General features: G+C 52.9%; 1 protein-coding gene and 1 long non-coding RNA gene across 4 annotated transcripts in view; one reads left to right on the top strand and one right to left on the bottom strand.

The window, feature by feature from the left end:
* CCDC12 (coiled-coil domain containing 12) overlaps nt 1-17,363 on the top strand; it is a 53,854-nt gene that overhangs the window by 13,005 nt on the left and 23,486 nt on the right. The gene's annotated exons all lie outside the window — the stretch shown is intronic.
* Nucleotides 10,011-16,662, bottom strand: LOC121494364. 2 transcript variants are annotated; one of them, XR_005988794.1, is made up of 3 exons: nt 16,322-16,662; nt 11,302-11,464; nt 10,011-10,629 (listed from the first exon to the last, which is right to left on the bottom strand). It is a non-coding gene; the product is annotated as an uncharacterized LOC121494364 (long non-coding RNA). The 2 variants fall into 2 exon arrangements; XR_005988795.1 differs by lacking the exon at nt 16,322-16,662 and adding an exon at nt 14,678-14,806.

Here is a 17,363-nt window from a genome sequence, read left to right as displayed (position 1 = left end):
TCCACCCCAGATCTACTGTTGAGATCTTGGTATGGAGCTTAGAAATCATGCATTTTTCAAGATCCCGGATGATTCATTTTTCTGCAAGTCTCTAATCACTTCCTTGACATTCTCCCTTGACAAAAGGAAGTAGAACACCTTCTTTCCCTGGAGCATTAGTTGGTCATCCTCACTGCGGAAACTCTGCAACCAGCCATCAAACAAGTATTGAGCACTGACTGTGTGCCAAGCCTGGGGACCCAGATTGTGAATAAGACTACCTCTCTGCCTCAAGGGGCTTCCATGGGAGGGGTGGGTAGACAGTGTATACATGTAAACAGGGAAGATAGTGTCAGAAACTTGTGAGTGCTGGTGTGTGTGTGTGTGTGTGTGTGTGTGTGTGTGTGTGTGTGTGTTGAAGGAGAGCCTGTAGCTGTTCTAGGACCGGGAGCCCCCTCTGAGTGGGAGATTGGAGATGTCGATGGTTGCAGGAGAGGGATGGGATGCCAGATCTAAGGAAGAGCATTTGAAGCTGAGTGGAGAACTTGCATTGGCTTGTTTGAGGGGCAGAAGAAAGCCCTGCATGGCAGGTGTCAAGTGAAGGGTTGGGGGGTAGGGAATAGAGAGGCTGTGGCAGGCTGGGGCCACAGGGGCAGGACCTTGCTCTAGGGGGGATGGGGACCCATTGGAGGCCTGAGTGCCAGGTCTTGCCCTGAGTGTGTGCAGACGGGAGAGTGTCACTTAGGGTTACGGGACATCCCAGCAGGTGGACTGTAGGGGCAAGCAGGCTGGGGGGATGGTAGTGCCTGTTCCTGAGATGAGAGGTACAGGAAGAATGGTTTTGAAGGGGAACCAGGAATCTGATGTGGGCCACATTAGGCCTATTAGCCATCTAAGTGGAGAGAGCCTGGCAGGTAGGTGTTGGGACTTCAGAGAGATGCTTGTGTGGGTAGGATCTGAAGCCCTGGGGCTGGGTGAGGTCCCCTGGGGACAGGGTTTAGATAGCACAGACAGTGCCCAGGGGCTCACCCTGCAACCTACAGGAGAAGTGGCAGAGGAATCTTGGGTGGGGGGCATTGGGGCTGAGAGAAGCTGGGTGAGGACTGGAGTGGGTTTGGACACTGGAGTGGGTTTGGACATGACGGGACAGTGGTGTGGTCTAGCTGTTTGCGGGTGGCCTGTGTGGGAGGGGAAGGTGCTAGTGGGGTCCTGGCGACAGCTGCATTGGGAAGGGGGCCTGTACACTGCTTTGAGGTCTCACCAGCCCTCACCTGTGAGGCTTGCTGAACTCTCAGGAGAGGCAGCACCAGGCTGAGGCTGTGCTCTTGTGGCTTTGCTCTTTGGGCTGGCCCAGTGTTGTGGAGTGGGTAGCCTTCCTGCCCCCTACCCTGTAGGTGGGCTATTCCCACGTGTGCAGAACGCTACCCCTGAGTCAGGCTGGCAGCTTCACTCATGGTTCCCTGCACCAAGGGCTGCTGGGCAGATTGCTTTTGCCACCAAGCTCTACTGACTCTGAGACCAGTAGATAGATCAGTCTTCACGTTCCTCCTGTGTCACACAGGGCCCACCCTCTGGCCCTCTGGCCTTGGTCTGCTTCCTGGGGCTGGGTGCTAGGGAGACGCCCACCTCCTGGCTGAAGTCCACACAGTGCTCTCTCTATGGCATGGAAGGGATGCTGGCTTCCCCTTGGAGCTGTGCAGGGAAGGCCCTGCGATGGGGTTCAGTGAAGAGAAGGGGACCTTCCCTGAAACTGGTCTAATACCCTGGGGGAAACCTACTAGCCTGGAATAGTGGTGGGCCTCTTTCTAAGTTACCCTCAGAGGGCAGGGCTCTTTGAGGCAGATGCATGCTGTTCTGGATCTTTTCACTATTTAGTTTGCCTGTGATGGCTGAGGCAGACAAGTACCTCTAGACAGGAGGCTGTAAGACAAGGTCCTCCTTTCTTGCCCCAGTCCTGACATGCCATTAGGACCTCAGTTACCCCTTTGAGTGACTCTTGTGACATGACAAGATGTAACCAGGTGTTTGCAAGGCCTCACTGATGGGGTACAGGGAGTTGGGAAGCAAAGGAATCGTGAAATTCAAGCTGGCTTTTAATCCTCCTGTTAGCTTTTGCAGCAGCAGAATTTTTGTTACCTTAATGGTGAATCCCTCCGTTTTATCTGTTTCCTAGAGCTGGGAGGCAGGGAGGGGCTGTGTTTCCCTCCCAAGTAGTTATCTTCTGGGTGTGCCGTGTGTGTGTGTGTGTGTGTGTGTGTGTGTGTGTGTGTGTGTGTGTGGTGTGGTGTCCTGAGGTATTTCTCTCTTTGAGGACTGATTTCTTATTGTCCTAGACAGAATGAGTCTTCTCTTTAGATTTTAGTAGTCTGTTTCTGGTTTCTACATGGGCTTTTTTTTTAATTAAAGATTTTATTTATTCATGAGAGACAGAGGCAGAGACACAGGCAGAGGGGGAAGCAGGATCCATGCAGGGAGCCCGATGTGGGACTCTGATCCTGGGTCTCCAGGATCACACCCTGGGCTGAAGGTGGCGATAAACTGCTGAGCCACCTGGGCTGCCCTTTACATGGGCTTAAATTCTGTTTTTAACAATTCTGTCCCAGCATTAAAAAACTTCCCTTTTAATTGAAGTATACCGTACATAGAAAAAACTAGATGAACCAGCCCAGTGATTTTTCCTAAGTGAATACATTATGTAATCTGTCACTCAGGTCAAGAAGCGGGGCAACATCCCAGCATCCCCTGCTCCCTGCGCTTGTGCCCCAGGAGTAATCACTTGGGGCCTCTAACACCCTAGGTTGGCTTTCTCTTGAACTTCATGTGAATGGAGTCATACGCTACATACTCTTTTGGGATCCGGCTTCTTTCATTCAGTGTTGTGCCTGTGAGCTGTTGCATGTGGCCTCAGCTCTTCTGACTGCTGTACCGTATGCCATTGTTTGAATATACCATGTCAGATCCGTCCCACTGTAGATTTTCAGGCTGGAGCCATAATCTGCCATTCCCAATCTTATAGACGTCTTGGTGAACATGTGTATGTGTATCTGCTGGGGGTAGCCCTAGGAGTAGAATTGCTAGGTCATAGAGGAGATGCTGCCGTCCAGCTTTCCCAGCAGCTCTACCACGCCACACTCCTGCCAGCAGTGAATGAGAGTTCCTCTCCCAACACTCCAGCTATGGTTAGTTTTTTTCAAGTTAGCCCTGCTGGTGGAGGTGTAGTGGTATCCCTCTGTGGTTTAAGTTTGCATTCCCTTCCTAACTTAATGCAGTCGAGTGTCTTTTCATATGTTTATATGAAGTACCTGTTCAAACCTTTTGCCTCCTGTCCTTTTTTATTGAGTTACCTGACAGATTTTCCTATTAATTTCTAGGGGTTCTTTGAGCCTTCAGTGAGTTCTTTGTTCTGTATACATATTGTGTTTTCTCCCCTTCTGGGCCTTGACTTTTCATGCTTTTAATTGCATTCTTTGGTGAACAGAAGAAGTTCTTTATTTTTGTGTAGTCCAATTCATCAAGTTTTGTTTTTTTGTTTTGTTTTGTTTTGTTTTTTTCCTGACTACCTTCTGTGGCCTGCTTACGGGAATAGTTGCCAACTCCTAGGTCACAATGACATTCTCATTCTCTTATGTTGTATTCTAGAAGTTTTATTGTCTTACCTTTCACCTTGAGATTTCTAGTCCATCCAGAATTTACTTATTTTTGCATGGTATGAGGTAGGCGTCAGGATCCTCCTGCCCATGTGGATATCTGTGACTCAGCACTATTCATTATTTGGCCCAGTTGTTTTTTAGAAAGAAGGCTGTTTTCTTGTGAACGGTTGGCATGCAGCATGCTTAATAATACTGCTGATCTCCTACAACATCTTGATAATAATTGTAATTATTATAGAAGTAGTACTAGTAGTAGTTTTTTCTTCTTTTTTTAAAAGAAATCTTTTTAAAAAATATTTTATTTATTTATTTATTCATGAGAGACACAGAGAGAAAAAGAGGCAGAGACACAGGCAGAGGGAGAAGCAGGCTCCATGCAGGGAACCTGATGTGGGATTTGATCCTGGGTCTCCAAGATTATGCCCTGGGCTGAAGGCAGCGCTAACCCACTGAGCCACCAGGGCTGCCCTAAAAGAAATCTTTTAAAAATTTCATTTATTCATAAGAGACACACAGAGAGAGGCAGAGACATAGGCAGAGGGAGGAGCAGGCTTCATGCAGGGAGCCCGATGGGGGACTCAATCCCAGGACCCCAGGATCATGACCTGAGCCAAAGGCAGATGCTCAACCACTGAGCCACCCAAGTGCCCTGTGGCAGCGGCACCATCCTCCGTATTGTATTCTGTGGCTTGACTCTGAGCCCTTGAGCCCCTGGGCCCGGGGCTTTGTGCACCACAGGAGGACTTCCTGTGTACTTGGAGGGAAGGCGGGGACCCGCCAAGCCAGTTCCTCCAGAGCTGCTCAGCCAGCCTTGCCCGACCAACTAACTGGGGGTGTTCTGGCTAGAAATACGAGTTGTTTCCAGGTCACTTGTTTCAGAGTTGAGCTGTTTTAAACGGACCCCTGCCGACAGGTGGACCAGGATGTGGTTGATCGCAGCGCTAAGTATTGTAATACAGATTTGAAATGGAATTCGTGTTCTCCTATCGGGGATGATGTGACCCATGTTTCACCTTGGGATAACGAGGAACACTTCGCCAGCCCACACCCACACGCTTCCCCCGTGTCCCCATGCAGGTGCCCCATGTGCCCCCCACCACTCCAGTGCATGTATCCATACACACACAATAGTGCATCTGCCCACCCTCCAGTCTGCATGCACCACACAGCCACTCCCTCTGCACGCCCAACCCCCAGTGCCCCCAGCCCACACTTACACATGCCCATACCTCCCCCAAACACACACACATGCACACACACACCCACACCCATACCCTCAGCACCCCTCCCCACACACACCCTAAGCAGCTGGGAGGGCTTGTCACTGCTAAGCCACTGCTGAGCTCCAGGAGACCCCACTATAGAGCTTGGAGTGGCTGGTCTGATCTGGCCCTGCCTGCCTTCAGGGCCCTGCCCTTAACCCCTGAGGCTTTCCCCTAGGTTTGTTTTGGAGGGAAGCAACAGCTTGTACTCTTGAAAGAATTCCAAGAGGAAAACCGGTCACTGTGGTAACGACGCCCTGTGGGGAGTAAAATCCACACTCCAGAGCTGTCTGGATTCAGGCTTCTAAAGAGCTGCTCTGTCCAGAGAAAATGTGAGTGGCTGGCCAGAAGACGTTTGTCCTTTCAAGGACAGCCCCCCCCTGCCGCCTCTACAGGGTGTCCTGGGCGGGGTACCACTGGATTTCTTGCAGGGCAATTGAATCCTAAAGAAAATGCACCTGTATTTGCTACCTGGGTGAGGAAGCCATCAGACAGGAGCAGAACTTTCCTGCCCTGAGTCCAGGAGCCCGCAACTGTTCAGGAATGGGAGTGCATGCTGGGCTCTCTGGGACAAGGAGTAGGGTACTGAGCTGTTTGAACCCCTCCTGTGCACCCGACCAGCATTGCTCCTCCTGTTGCATGCCTGCTATGTGCCAGGCCCCATGAAGGGCTTTGGGGCTGAAGTCATCAAGGGCAGACTGGGGCTCAGTGGGGAGACAGGACCCAGGTGCTACCAGCTGTCATCATGATACAGCGCACTGCTGTCTGCTGGGGAGGGGTAGCCGAGAGCCCTGAGTGTCCTGAGTGGAGGGCCAGAGGGCCCTTGTACACTGTAGTGCCACAACCACTGCACGGAATGGGGAGCTTCTGAACCCGCTGTGAAGGCACCTGACCCCACTTTCTCTCCTTTGTTGGCTTGTGGGGCATGTCCTTGGGCTGCCCAGGCTGCACAGCTTTCAAGATGGAGCCTGACATGGCTGAGGTTCTGCGTTTACCTGAGGAGAGAGACTGGGTACAGGGCACAGAAGGCGATAGCTGCCTGGAGGATGGAAGAAGAGGAGGGGAGGGGCAGAGCAGGCAGGTGTGGAGGTAGTCAGGATGTGGGAAGACCACCGTGGAAGCCCCCACCCCCACCCCTCGCCTCCTCCAGGTCCCCCGCATACTGTGACTAGCCTTTTCTGACTTGGACTCACATTCTCTGCATGCGTGCAGGATGTGCCCTTCTAAACGGGTCAGCTCAAGGGCAAGAGCTGGATGGTTCCCTGGCTGACACTGGTGGCTGCTCTGTATGAATTGAGGGAAGGGAAGAGGCATGCACGTGAGGATTTGTTCTGTGATCCTTTCTGGCAGTGTGGCGGGGGAGTGGGGGGCAGTGAGCATGGCTCTGGGGGCGGATGTCATGGGCCTCACGCTGAGCATGCAGGTCTCATGCTGGGGCTCCCCTGTCGGCATCATCATCACCATGGTTGGCGCCTACTCACTGAGGACCTATTCTGTGTGGGCCACCATGCAGGGCTCCTCACACCATGTCCACTCATTCACCAGCTCTCTGCAGCTGATGAAGGTGCTATCTCCCACGTCCAGGCACAGGCACAGGCACAGCATACTGGTCACCCAGGTCCAGGGCACGACACAGCACTGCACACTGATCACCCAGATCCACCACATGACACAGCATGGCATGCTGGTCACCCAGGTGCATGGCACAGCACGCTGGTCAGCGCTGGGCTGCTTCCTTATGTGCTCCTGCCTTGTCAACCCCTCAGCCCAGCACATGATTTTACAAAGTGTACTTGGCTTCTTGAGGAAATGTGTATAGGTGAGGATTAAAAGACCTTGTTTAAGCAGTGTTTCCTCCCACAAATAAATGTGCCAGTTCTGACTTTAGTTTAAATTTGGTTTCAATTAGGATTTTATCACTTGTAGATCACACCAGAGAGGAGACAACTGTCTTACCTTTACTTTTCCTCAGACTGTGACACACTGAGAAGCAGCTGATCAGAGGTTAAAATAGCTTCTAGTCTCCTAGAAGCTTCAGCACACTGTTTCTCTGTGAACTTCTGACTTGCCTGGGAACTTTTTTTTTTTTTTTTTTTTAACATTTCAGGTTGGTTTTTTTTAAAGATTTATTTATTCATGAAAGACACACAGAGAGAGGCAGAGACACAAGCAGAGGGAGGAGGCTTCATGCAGGAAGCCTGATGCAGGACGCAATCCCAGGACCCTGAGATCACGACCTGAGCCAAAGGCAGACACTCAACCACTGAGCCACCCAGGTGTCCCTTGCCTGGGAATTAATGCCCAAAGAATTTGCTTTTCCAACCTGGGTGCCTGAGTTGGGGCTGTGTACATTGTACACTCAGCTCCGTTGGGATGGAGGGATAGAGAGACGGACCCCAGGTCAGGTGAGCGCTTGCTTGCGTCAGCGGTTGGCCTTTGTGATGGACTTAGGGGGAAATGCCAGGGCCAAGTACACAGAACACTTTACATCCTGCACCCCGTTTCTTCATTTGTAAAGTCTCCCTGTGGATCTGATGAACCATGGGCCCTAAGACAGCTTTTAGCTCTGAAAGCACTGCACCTGCTTTGCTATTAGGTTATTGCTATAAATGGTCATGTGTAGCCAGGGTACTTAGTTACAACCAACAGAAATCTATTCTGGTTAGTTAGTTAGTTAGTTTCTCTGTTTTTTAATTTTATTTATTTATTTATTTATTCATAGAGACACAGAGAGAGAGGCAGAGACACAGGAAGAGGGAGAAGCAGGCACCATGCAGAGCCTGACGTGGGACTTGATCCAGGGTCTCCAGGATCACGCCCTGGGCTGCAGGCGGCGCTAAACCGCTGCGCCACCAGGGCTGCCCAGTTTCTCGGTTTAAAACAAGAGAGCCAGGGGTGCCTAAAACAAGAGAGCTCAGTTGGTTAAGCATCTGACTCTTGATTGTACTTGGGTCATGATCTCAGGGTTGTGAGATAGAGCCCTGTGTCGGGCTCTGTGCTGGACATAGAGCCTGCTTAAGATTCTCTCCCTGCCTCTTCCTCTTCTCCCCCTCTCTAAGAAAAAAAAAGAGAGAGAGAGAGAAAGAGAGCACCCCAGCCTTGGATTTATGCAGCCAAAAAGAAGCCCAGCATTTCTCAGGAGAAGTGGCTCTGTGAGGAAGCCCTACTGCCTCCAGGTATGACGACTCTGCAAGCTTGTTGTGCTGCAGCCCCAGAGGCAGATTCAGTCTTATACTAGCGCTGCCATCAGAAGTCCCTGAGGCCGGCCCCCTGCCCCACCCTCCTCACCCCGCTGGGCAGGCCTGTGTGGGGCACTCTCAGCCTCTGTTCTGTGCAGCTATCTCTTCCTTCCCCAAGCCTCAGTCAGAGCCTCCTAGTAAGGGAGGGGTGCAGGCCCTGGGTGGCCCATAGAATGATGGGCACTCAGGTTCCAGTCACCTTACCCCATGGCTCCAGGCAACATGGTCGCCTAGACGGACCGGCCAGCTTGAAATCAGGAGACCTGAGGTCTGGTGCTAGCTCTTGTCCTTGTCCTGCACACTTTCCCTGGACCTCCTGCTGCCCTCAGAATGTTTATGTTATATGAGAGCTTTCTCTGTCTCTTCCCATCCTGCCTGCTCTGTATCCAGAGCCCACCCTGGTCACTGCAGTGGCCCTCAGGCAGCTTGGGGTGGCCTCATACGGGTCACTTCATCCCCCGGTCAGCCTCTGTAAGAGTAGTGATGTGGTCTGACTCAGAGGCTCCTCATTTGAATCGTGTGGTAAAAGTGTGACCCGGGGGGTGGGCAGGAGCTGGGAACATTCAGACTTCCAGGTCTTAATCTGAAAGATTCTGATTTCGGAGGTTCTATTTATAGCCTGTTCCATGGACCTCTGGGTCCCTTTCATGCTGTACCAGATGTTATCAGAGACCTGTGCAGCCTTCACAGTTTGTGGTTTTCTTTCTTTTCTCATTTGGTAAGAATGGACAGGGTCACCCTTCTGGCTTTTGTGCAGAACGCACAGCCAGACCTTACTTGAAAGAGTTTTGGAAGCATGATGCAATCAGAAAACCTTGGTTTAAGTGCTGACCTATCTCTTACCAGCTGTGAGCCATTGAGTACGTCCCTTGGTGGTCCCAAACGGTCATTGCACGGCTGAGATGATAGTATGGGATCCCAGGGAAGGGGGGCAGCAGGCCGAGGCCCCATGTGTGTGAGAGGGAAGTGTGAGTGCCACTTGGCCCTGTGCAGGTGGGAGCAGCTGTCCTCTGCACAGACTCACAGGCAGCAGCTGTCTGCTCTCCCAGGGCTGAGAAAGTAGCTCTCTTGACCCACATCCGACTCCTTTTTTGGTGGCTTCAACCGGTGACCCTCACCCTTCCCTTTCTGGCCCTTTCTTCATGCCCTTTATAAATAACGCTAGCCACGTGGCTGCCGCCTCCCTGACTGTGCTCCAGCTTTTGCCGGCTTCTTGGTGCTGGACAGACAGGGCTGAAGTCAGTAGCACTTAGGGCAAGCCCCCCCCCATGCTGGCTCCTCCTGCCCCAGTGTGCCTTGGCTGGCCCTCTCCACAGACACAGGGCTCAGGCTCAGCGCACCTGCTCCTTCCAGTTATTCTAGCACCCCTGCCCTGCCCACTCTGCTCTCCCCCAGACAGCCCACTCTTCTTCCAGGTGCGTTTGGGTTTCCTGGTCAGCTCTGAATCACTGGGCATTCTCGTAGTACCCAGGGAGCCACGGCACTTGGCTTAGGACATGCTGTGCGGTGACTGTGCATTCACCTGTGTGCCAGCACCCTGAGGGCAGAAGTCATGTCTTCGTCACCTTTTCATCCGCCAGATGACAGGGCTCAGAGACATCTCAAAAATATTTGAGTGAAGAAATGAAGCAACTGGATAGGCCCGTGGGTTTGGGAGTTGGCCAGGCTGAGATCTTTTTCTCAGGGAGAGGCCGACTTGCCTTTATATAGAGGTCTGTAATCTGCAGCCATACCGGCGAGGTGAACTTCACTGGGTGCGAAGTCTTTCCAGACCACAAGGTTTGCAGAATCAGTTGTTCAGGCATGGACTGGGGGCGTTTTGACACCTGCCCACACGGAAAAGAGCCCCCCCCCCCCCCCGCCTTGTTGATCACAGGCTTTGAGGAAGCCAGTGGCATCATGTGGCTAACAGGAGCCTTGATGTGGTCCTGTTGGCTGCTGTCAGGGAATGGTTTGGGGACCCAGCACTGGTGTGAATAGGCACATGGGCCTGGTGTGGGGGGAGGTAGAAGTGTGTGATTTTCAGAGCGACTCAACTGGGGTTTTCAGGCCCTTGTTGGCTATTTCCCTTGGATCCAAGGATGGTGAACATACTCTCAATAAGTTCCCTCTTCCCTCTAGGGCTCAGACTGAGAATCCTGTTCACCATCCAGAGTTCGAGGGCAGAGGATGGATCTGGTGTGGGTCAGACACCAGCCATATGTCCTCAGGACCAGAGATTCTGGGTGGCTGTTTTATTCCCCAAAACCAACCAGCTGGGCCCCCATGCAGTGCATCATGACTCCAGCTGTCCACATTGAGGCCACAGGAAGAGGATTCTGGGCCAGCCCCCCAGTGCCACACAGGGCTATCTCATACCAGGCAGGGGTTTCTAAACTTCATGAACATTATTGTTTGCCTTTGCGATTCACTGCTCTTGCTCCAGCTGTGAGCTTTACCATGATGAGGAAGTCCTGGTGGTTGCAAGTTCTGTTCTGTGGCAGAGGAGGCACTTTCTCCCTTGAAAAAACGGGAAATGATGAGGCAGGGGGAGAGGGTAGGGAGGTAACCTCATTGCTCACCACCAGTTGGTTTCTTAACTGAAATTTTTGTCCTGATCAGGGGAGCCGTCTGGCCCAGTTGGAGGGCACTCAGCCTCCAGGGCAGCTGCTGGTTTGGCTGTTGGGCCCAGTCCAGGGCTGCGGGCTGGTGTGTGCAGGCGTCAGCCTTCCCCCTCCTCCCCACCCCCCGCAGAATGCTGGTCCTTTGGGTTTTGTGTGTGTTTAAATTCTAGAAAAGTCACCAAACATTGGGCTGTGCTGGGCCTCAGGGCTAGCCATGGCTTCCTGCTTTCCTGCTGAGCCAGGTGAAGGTCAGGAGAGTCTGTTTAGGGTGTGATACAGTCAAGACAGTGAGTCACGGGCAGCTGGGTTCCTCTAGCTGCTTTTGTTTTTAGATCTTTTTGCTATTAAGTCATTTTGATAAGAGAATGAAAGGAAATGGAAAAAATACTACCCACAGTCATGTATGAGCCCGTGAAGTCTTGGGCCACATGTGTGTCATGATGTGATGCTATGGTTCGGCTCATGGCCATGTGTGTGGACTCAGCACCTCTCACGGTCCTGTGTGTTCTGTGTCACGGTGCTTTTTCCGTGACCATACAAGCCAGGTGCAGGAGCAAATAGGACTCACCTCGCAGTTCCAGGTCACCCTGTTAGGAGAAGTACAGCTGTGAGCACCTCGCCATGTATCACTTTTTTATCTCCTAGTGGTGCTCTTCTGGGTTGGAAGTTCCTGGCCCAGAAATGGGCATATCGGGGGCTCCTGATGGTTTGGTCATGTCTCTGAAATGACACTGGGAAGAGATGTGAGGTGGTGTGATGCTGCTGCTCCGTTAGACACCAATGAGACCACCTGTGTGTTGGAGATAGGTGTGGGAGCATGGCTAGAGCAGAGGGCTGGCTCTTACAGGGAAGCAGCCTAGGCTTGACTCTGACCCTATCCTTTGGTCCCTGGCACCAACAGCTGTGTGACTCTGGGTGGGCTACTCACTTACACCAGACTTCCATTTTTATAATCTGTGAAAGAAAGCAGTGCTGACTTGATTAGATTTTTTGAGAGAGAGAGACAAAGTGCACAGATGCTGAGACAGGGTGAGGAGGCGTGGGTTCAGGGGAGAGGGACAAACAGACTGGCTCCTGCTGAGCCAGGAGCCCAACCTGAGGCTCAATCCCAGGATCCCAGGATCATGCTGAGCTGAAGGCTGACACTTAACCTACTGAGCCATCCAGGTGCCTCTAGTAGATTTTTATGATGAATAAGTAATTATTTCAGTTAATTGGATAATCAGTTGCTTGGCATAATGTAATGAATGCTATTATTATAGGAAATACATAGAGCAGAGATGAGTAAGAGTGGGGTCCAGCCCTCCCCAGAGCTCATCTTTTACTGGGAAGTCTTCTAGTTTGATGGACCCATTAGATTTGATCCTTACCACACTACTAAGGAGTGGGCATGGTTGAGATTTTTTCCCTCAATCTACAGGAAAGAAGCAGAAGTGCAGGTGATTGTTGGAAGGGAGGCTAGAACAGACAGCTTGGTGCTGAAGACGCAGATCTGTCTGGTAGAAAGAACCACGTGTGTGGTAGCAGGGAACTGGGCTTCTGTGACTGTGTCCCCAAACTGGTGGAAAGAGTAGGACTCTGACATGCACGGACCCGAGTTAGGTCCACTGAGCCTCAGTCCTCACACCCAGAAGGCAAGCTTAGTGATGCCTGGTTCATGCAAGTTGTTGGGAGGAGAACTTGTCCGTAAGGGGAAGAAGTAGCATATGTGTCCTGCCTCCCTTTGGTTGCTCCACCACTCATTTGCTAGTAGTCCAGATGCTGTTAGGCGTCAGGTGTTGGGGGCAGCAGTGGACAGGCCTCTGAGAGCTAGCTCCCAGTCGAGGAGGGAAGAAAGATGACAAACAAATCTCACATGGGCAAGTCCAGGTAAAATCAAATGTCTGGGACTATTCTTGATGGAGAGCCTGCCTGGAAAGAAAGCCCTTCTGCTGAACATGGATGTAACCTTCGGCCCACATGGGGAGGGAAGGGGCCGAAGCCAACCCTCCATCTCTCTGCCTCCATGCAGTTTGATGGCATGTGCAGAATGAAGGCTTCTGTGGGGAAGCCTCACACATGCGGTGCCCGTTCTTCCAGCCTGGGGCCCTTCTCCCTCATCCCCAAGGGAATCAGATAGGTCATTCTTTTTTTTTTTTTTTAATATTCTTTATTATTTATTCATGATAGTCATAGAGAGAAGAGAGAGGCAGAGACACAGGCAGAGGGAGAAGCGGGCTCCATGCCGGGAGCCCGACGCGGGACTCGATCCTGGGACTCCGGGATCGTACCGTGGGCCAAAGGCAGGTGCTAAACCGCTGAGCCACCCAGGGATCCCCAGATAGGTCATTCTTAATTTGAGCTTCAGTTTTAAAAATTGCATGTGTGTCATCTGCAGAAACTTGGCAAATACACACACACACACACACACACACACACACAATTAGAAAAGGATGGTGCCTTCCATTCACACACCACTACCTTTTACAGTGTTAGGCGTGGATCAGCTTCTCTGTGGGTTGGACCAACCATAATTGGCCCTTTGCTTCCCAGCCTGGATCTGGACCCTGGGCCCTGGGTCTCTGAAGTCTGTTTTGGTTCCTAGAACTCTACTGGCTACCCACTTTCTTGTTTGTTTGTGTGAGGGGGTGCAGGCCGAGCAGGGGGTAGGGAGGTGAAAACAGAGGGAGGGACTAGTTCCCCAGGGGGTGCGGCGGGAGCCAGAGTTCAGGTCAGGCCTGTCGCTGATGGACAGCAGGACCCCAGGGTGCCAGCAGGCTGTCGCCCACAATGGGTGTCACATGGGGCCCTGTGCCAGGAGATGGAGCCAGGTTCCTAACCCCAGTGTCTGTGAAGTAGCACTGGCCCCACTCTCACAGGGAGGAAACAGAGAGGTCCTGCAGTTTGCCCTGCGTGCCACCACTGGTCAGCTGTGGAAGTGTGGTCTGCCTCGCGCTGCCTGGCCAGGCCTGCTGCCTGGGCATCTCCATCCCACAGTGCCCCCTACAGGGAGGGCCCTGTGGGAATTTGGAGCCTGGCCCCACCGCCCAGAGGAACTGGTCCAGGCTGGCCATGTGTGAAGGAAAGGGGGCACTGGTCTTTGCCCTGCCCTCAGCATGACCTCTCAAGGGCTTCTTTCCTGTGGGGATGTGGGGAACACGTGGGCCCTCCCAAGCCTCTGCACCTTCTGCTGTTACCTGTTCCCTCTGCCGCCCTGCCCCTGCCCCCACTCCTTGAGGTGCAGAACAGGTGGTAGGAGAGCCTCCGCAGATACCTCAGGTGCCACCCAAAGACCTGCCCCCAAAAGACCTGCCCCCACACTCCACACACCACCGCCATGCTGTTGACACTCCCTTCCCTCCTCCGGGTCACTACCCCCTTGAGAATCTGAAGAGCTATGGATTCTTACTCCAGAAAAATGGGCCTTTCATACCTGGCCTGTGTGTGTGTGACTGGTGACCTCTGGGATCCCGTCCACGGTCCCAGGCTAAGTTCCACCCGCCCTGGTCTGTGAACACCAGGTGCCCTCTCGGTGTGTTCTTTCTGCCCCTCGGGACCTGATGTGGAGGGAGTACCTAGCACAGGGAGCCAGTCTGTTAGCTGGTAATCTGCTGGAGGGGTTGCCTGCCATCGCCTCCGAACACCGCCAGTTTCCCGGTTGTGCCTGTGGCGAGAATAGGACCAGGCTTGGCTTGGGGCCAGCCCCCCCCCCCCCACTCTGCCACATGCAGGGCACCGGCAGCCATCCTGGGGCCGTGCTGTGTGGTGGTGCCAGCCCCGCCTCTGGCTGAGGAGTGGGCCCTCTTCTCTGCCACTGAGGACGCCCCACTGGACCCTTCTTCTCCCTGGGAGTCCTGGTCAGAACCTCGAGTCTGTTGTCTGATGCCCCCCTCGCCCCCCGAGCATTTGGGCACTTCTGTGGTAGTGCCACTGCCTTAGTTCCGGCCCTCATCTGCAGGCCTCACCTCCAGCTTCCGGGCTGTTCCCCCAGCACTTTGTTCTCTCTGCTCACGAGCCTCTGGGGAACGCCTGCCTGCTTCCACCGGAGAGCACTGGTGCCTCTGCTCTGGGCTCTCGGGCTCCGCCCTCCCTGCTGGACTCTCTGAGTCTGATTTTCAACGGAGCCCTGAACGCGGAGAGTCAGAAGGTGGGTCCCCCTGCACAGATTGTCCGACACGTCCCCTGCTGTCTTCATGAAGCAGACGTTACTGCGCTGCTTGTCTGCCCTCCGGATTGATGAAAGTGAAAGCTTATCATGAGCTGTGCAGATGCAGCCCGTCTGGGCCCTGCGGCCCTGTGGTTTCTCCGCAGCCCTGCCCTTCCTGGCCTGGCCCCATCCTCCCTACCCTTCAGAGGCTGCTCCTTGTCCACTCGAGCTACAGGCTCTTCTCCTTCCTCCCTGACTATTCACTCTTATAGCCGTGCCATGATGTCAGAGTGATAGTGTCTGTTTTCATAGAAGAGGAACCGAGGCCAGACTGGTTGAATGACTTGCCCACTTGCCCACGGTCAGATGGGTGAAATGGACCCTCGGCTTTGCCAGGCAGGGTCTGGCACAGAGCCTGTGAGCTCCGCTGCTGCACCTGCTGTAGGTGGTATCAGGCTCGTGGGTACAGACAGGTGAGATAGCTATCTACCCTTGAGGGACTCTCCACCTGCTGGGCAGAGTGGACATACAGGCCAGGTAGTCCCATCCCCCGCCCCCAGCAAACAGTGCTGGGGACCCAGTCTTGGGCCCTGCTGGGATCATTGCTTACCCGGGAGACTTTGAACCTCCCTCCCCTCCTTCCTCCTGTCTCTGGACAGTAGAGGACTATGCAGTGTCTGCACCCAGGTGTGGTGGCATTCAGCCCAGGGCTTATCACTGCATCTTCAGGGTGAGTCAGACACTGAGTGTCTGCCCTACCCCCTAAGTGCCCGTGGAGAACGGCGCCTTTCACAGCCGCACCCGACAGGAAGTCTCTCTGCCCGACATGGGGCTGACCTGGTTCTGAGGATGGGCAGCAGGGTGAAATTGTGAAACCTGCCAGGTTTGCCCTCAGTAGTGTCAGTCCCTTCCTGTCCCCCTCACTTCCCTTCTGTGCTTATCTCTCATTGACTTTTCCCTGCCCGGGGCCACAGCAACCAGAAAGGCTCAAGCTGGGGCCAATTTCACCTCTTCTTAGGGGACCAGGTTTGGGTCTTAGTCTTTCTTGATCTTGATTGTTGACCAGAAGGGCCATTTCCCTGAACAACTCACCAGGCATACCCAGAGCTAATGAGGCATGTTGCCTGGGCATTGGAAAGGGTTTCTGTACCTGTGGGTTCCTGTCGGGTCTCCAGCTGCTTCACTTATGGGCTAATGGCAGGGGAAACTTAGACCAGAGATTGGAGTGTCTATTAACCCTTTCCTGCTTCCTTCTTTGTCTTCTGGAAGGAAGAGCCCTGGGCAGCAGCTCCTCTTAGGGTGAGGGTGAGGGGCTTGCTCCCTGTCCCCTCAGCTCAGGAGCTCCTCCTTCAGCATGACTGCCCCTGATGGCAGCTCCCAACCCCCATTTACTCTTCACCAGCACATATGCACAAACATCAGCAGGTTGGGACAGGTCCAGGCCGGGAGTGGACAGTCTTACCTGGCTTCTGGTCTCCCCATCTTCTCCCACGATTCCACTTCCAGGCTGCCACAATGCCCTTTGAGAACATTGGCCCTGGCTGGGCTAAGCCCGCCCACAGCCCTGGGGGAAGGCCTTGTCAGCCCTCCTCTAGCCCTGCCCTCCCCCAGTCCGGCCTGACATGGCTCCTCAGGCTCCACAGGTCTGGACAGTGCCCTCACTCTGCTCTTGTGGCTTTACCAGGCAATTACCATTCTTTAGCTGCTTGGTAACCTCCCATTGGATACTTGGAGCTGACTTTAAGGGTTACCTCCTTCTCTGACAATGCCTATCCCTTGCCGATTCCCCAGGTATACAGAACATGTCATAAAGTCTTCCTACCACTCATGGCACAGAGGTACGTTTTTGAAGTCTGTTCCTTTAAGTAGATTTGAGATCCTTGAGGACAGCATTCTTGTTTCCTTTATCTTTGTGCTGGGCAGATCCAGCACAACAAAGGGAAACAGGAGGGAAGAGGGACCCCAGTCTTTGCCTCAGTGGGGAGGGCAGCAGAAGGAGAGGCAGCAGCTTCTCTTCTCCCCACACCTTCTGCATTTCTGATGGTTGATTGAGTTTCTGATAGGGTTCAGGCAGCAAATATGGATTAACGTGCTCTTCTCATCCCCTGTAGGGGTAGTCCGCTAATGAGGGCTTCTTCTGGGGAAGTGACTGAGGAGCAAACACATTGTTAAAACACCAAGTCTGAAATGTCCCAGAATTGATAAACCTCCAGCTGGTCTAATATTTTATTATTTTCCAAAGAGCTCTGTGCCCAACGTGGGGTTTGAGTTCATGACCTGGAGATTAAGTGTTGCATGTTCTACCAACTAAGCCACCCAGGCGTCCCTCCAGCTGGGCTAACAAAGAAAGACAAAAGACAGAGGTTGTCGACGTCAATGGATGTCACTACAGATCCTACAAAAGTTAAAGGGATAATAAGAGAATATTATAAGTGTTTTTTTGCCAATACATGCAGTAACTTAGGTGAAATGGATAGTCCTTGAAAGAAGAATTCAGGAGGCTG

Source organism: Vulpes lagopus, chromosome 7 (genome assembly GCF_018345385.1).
Source record: "Vulpes lagopus strain Blue_001 chromosome 7, ASM1834538v1, whole genome shotgun sequence".
Classification (NCBI taxonomy): Eukaryota; Metazoa; Chordata; class Mammalia; order Carnivora; family Canidae; genus Vulpes; species Vulpes lagopus.
Note: the sequence above shows the minus strand (reverse complement) of the source record. Positions and strands in the feature narration are given on the sequence as shown.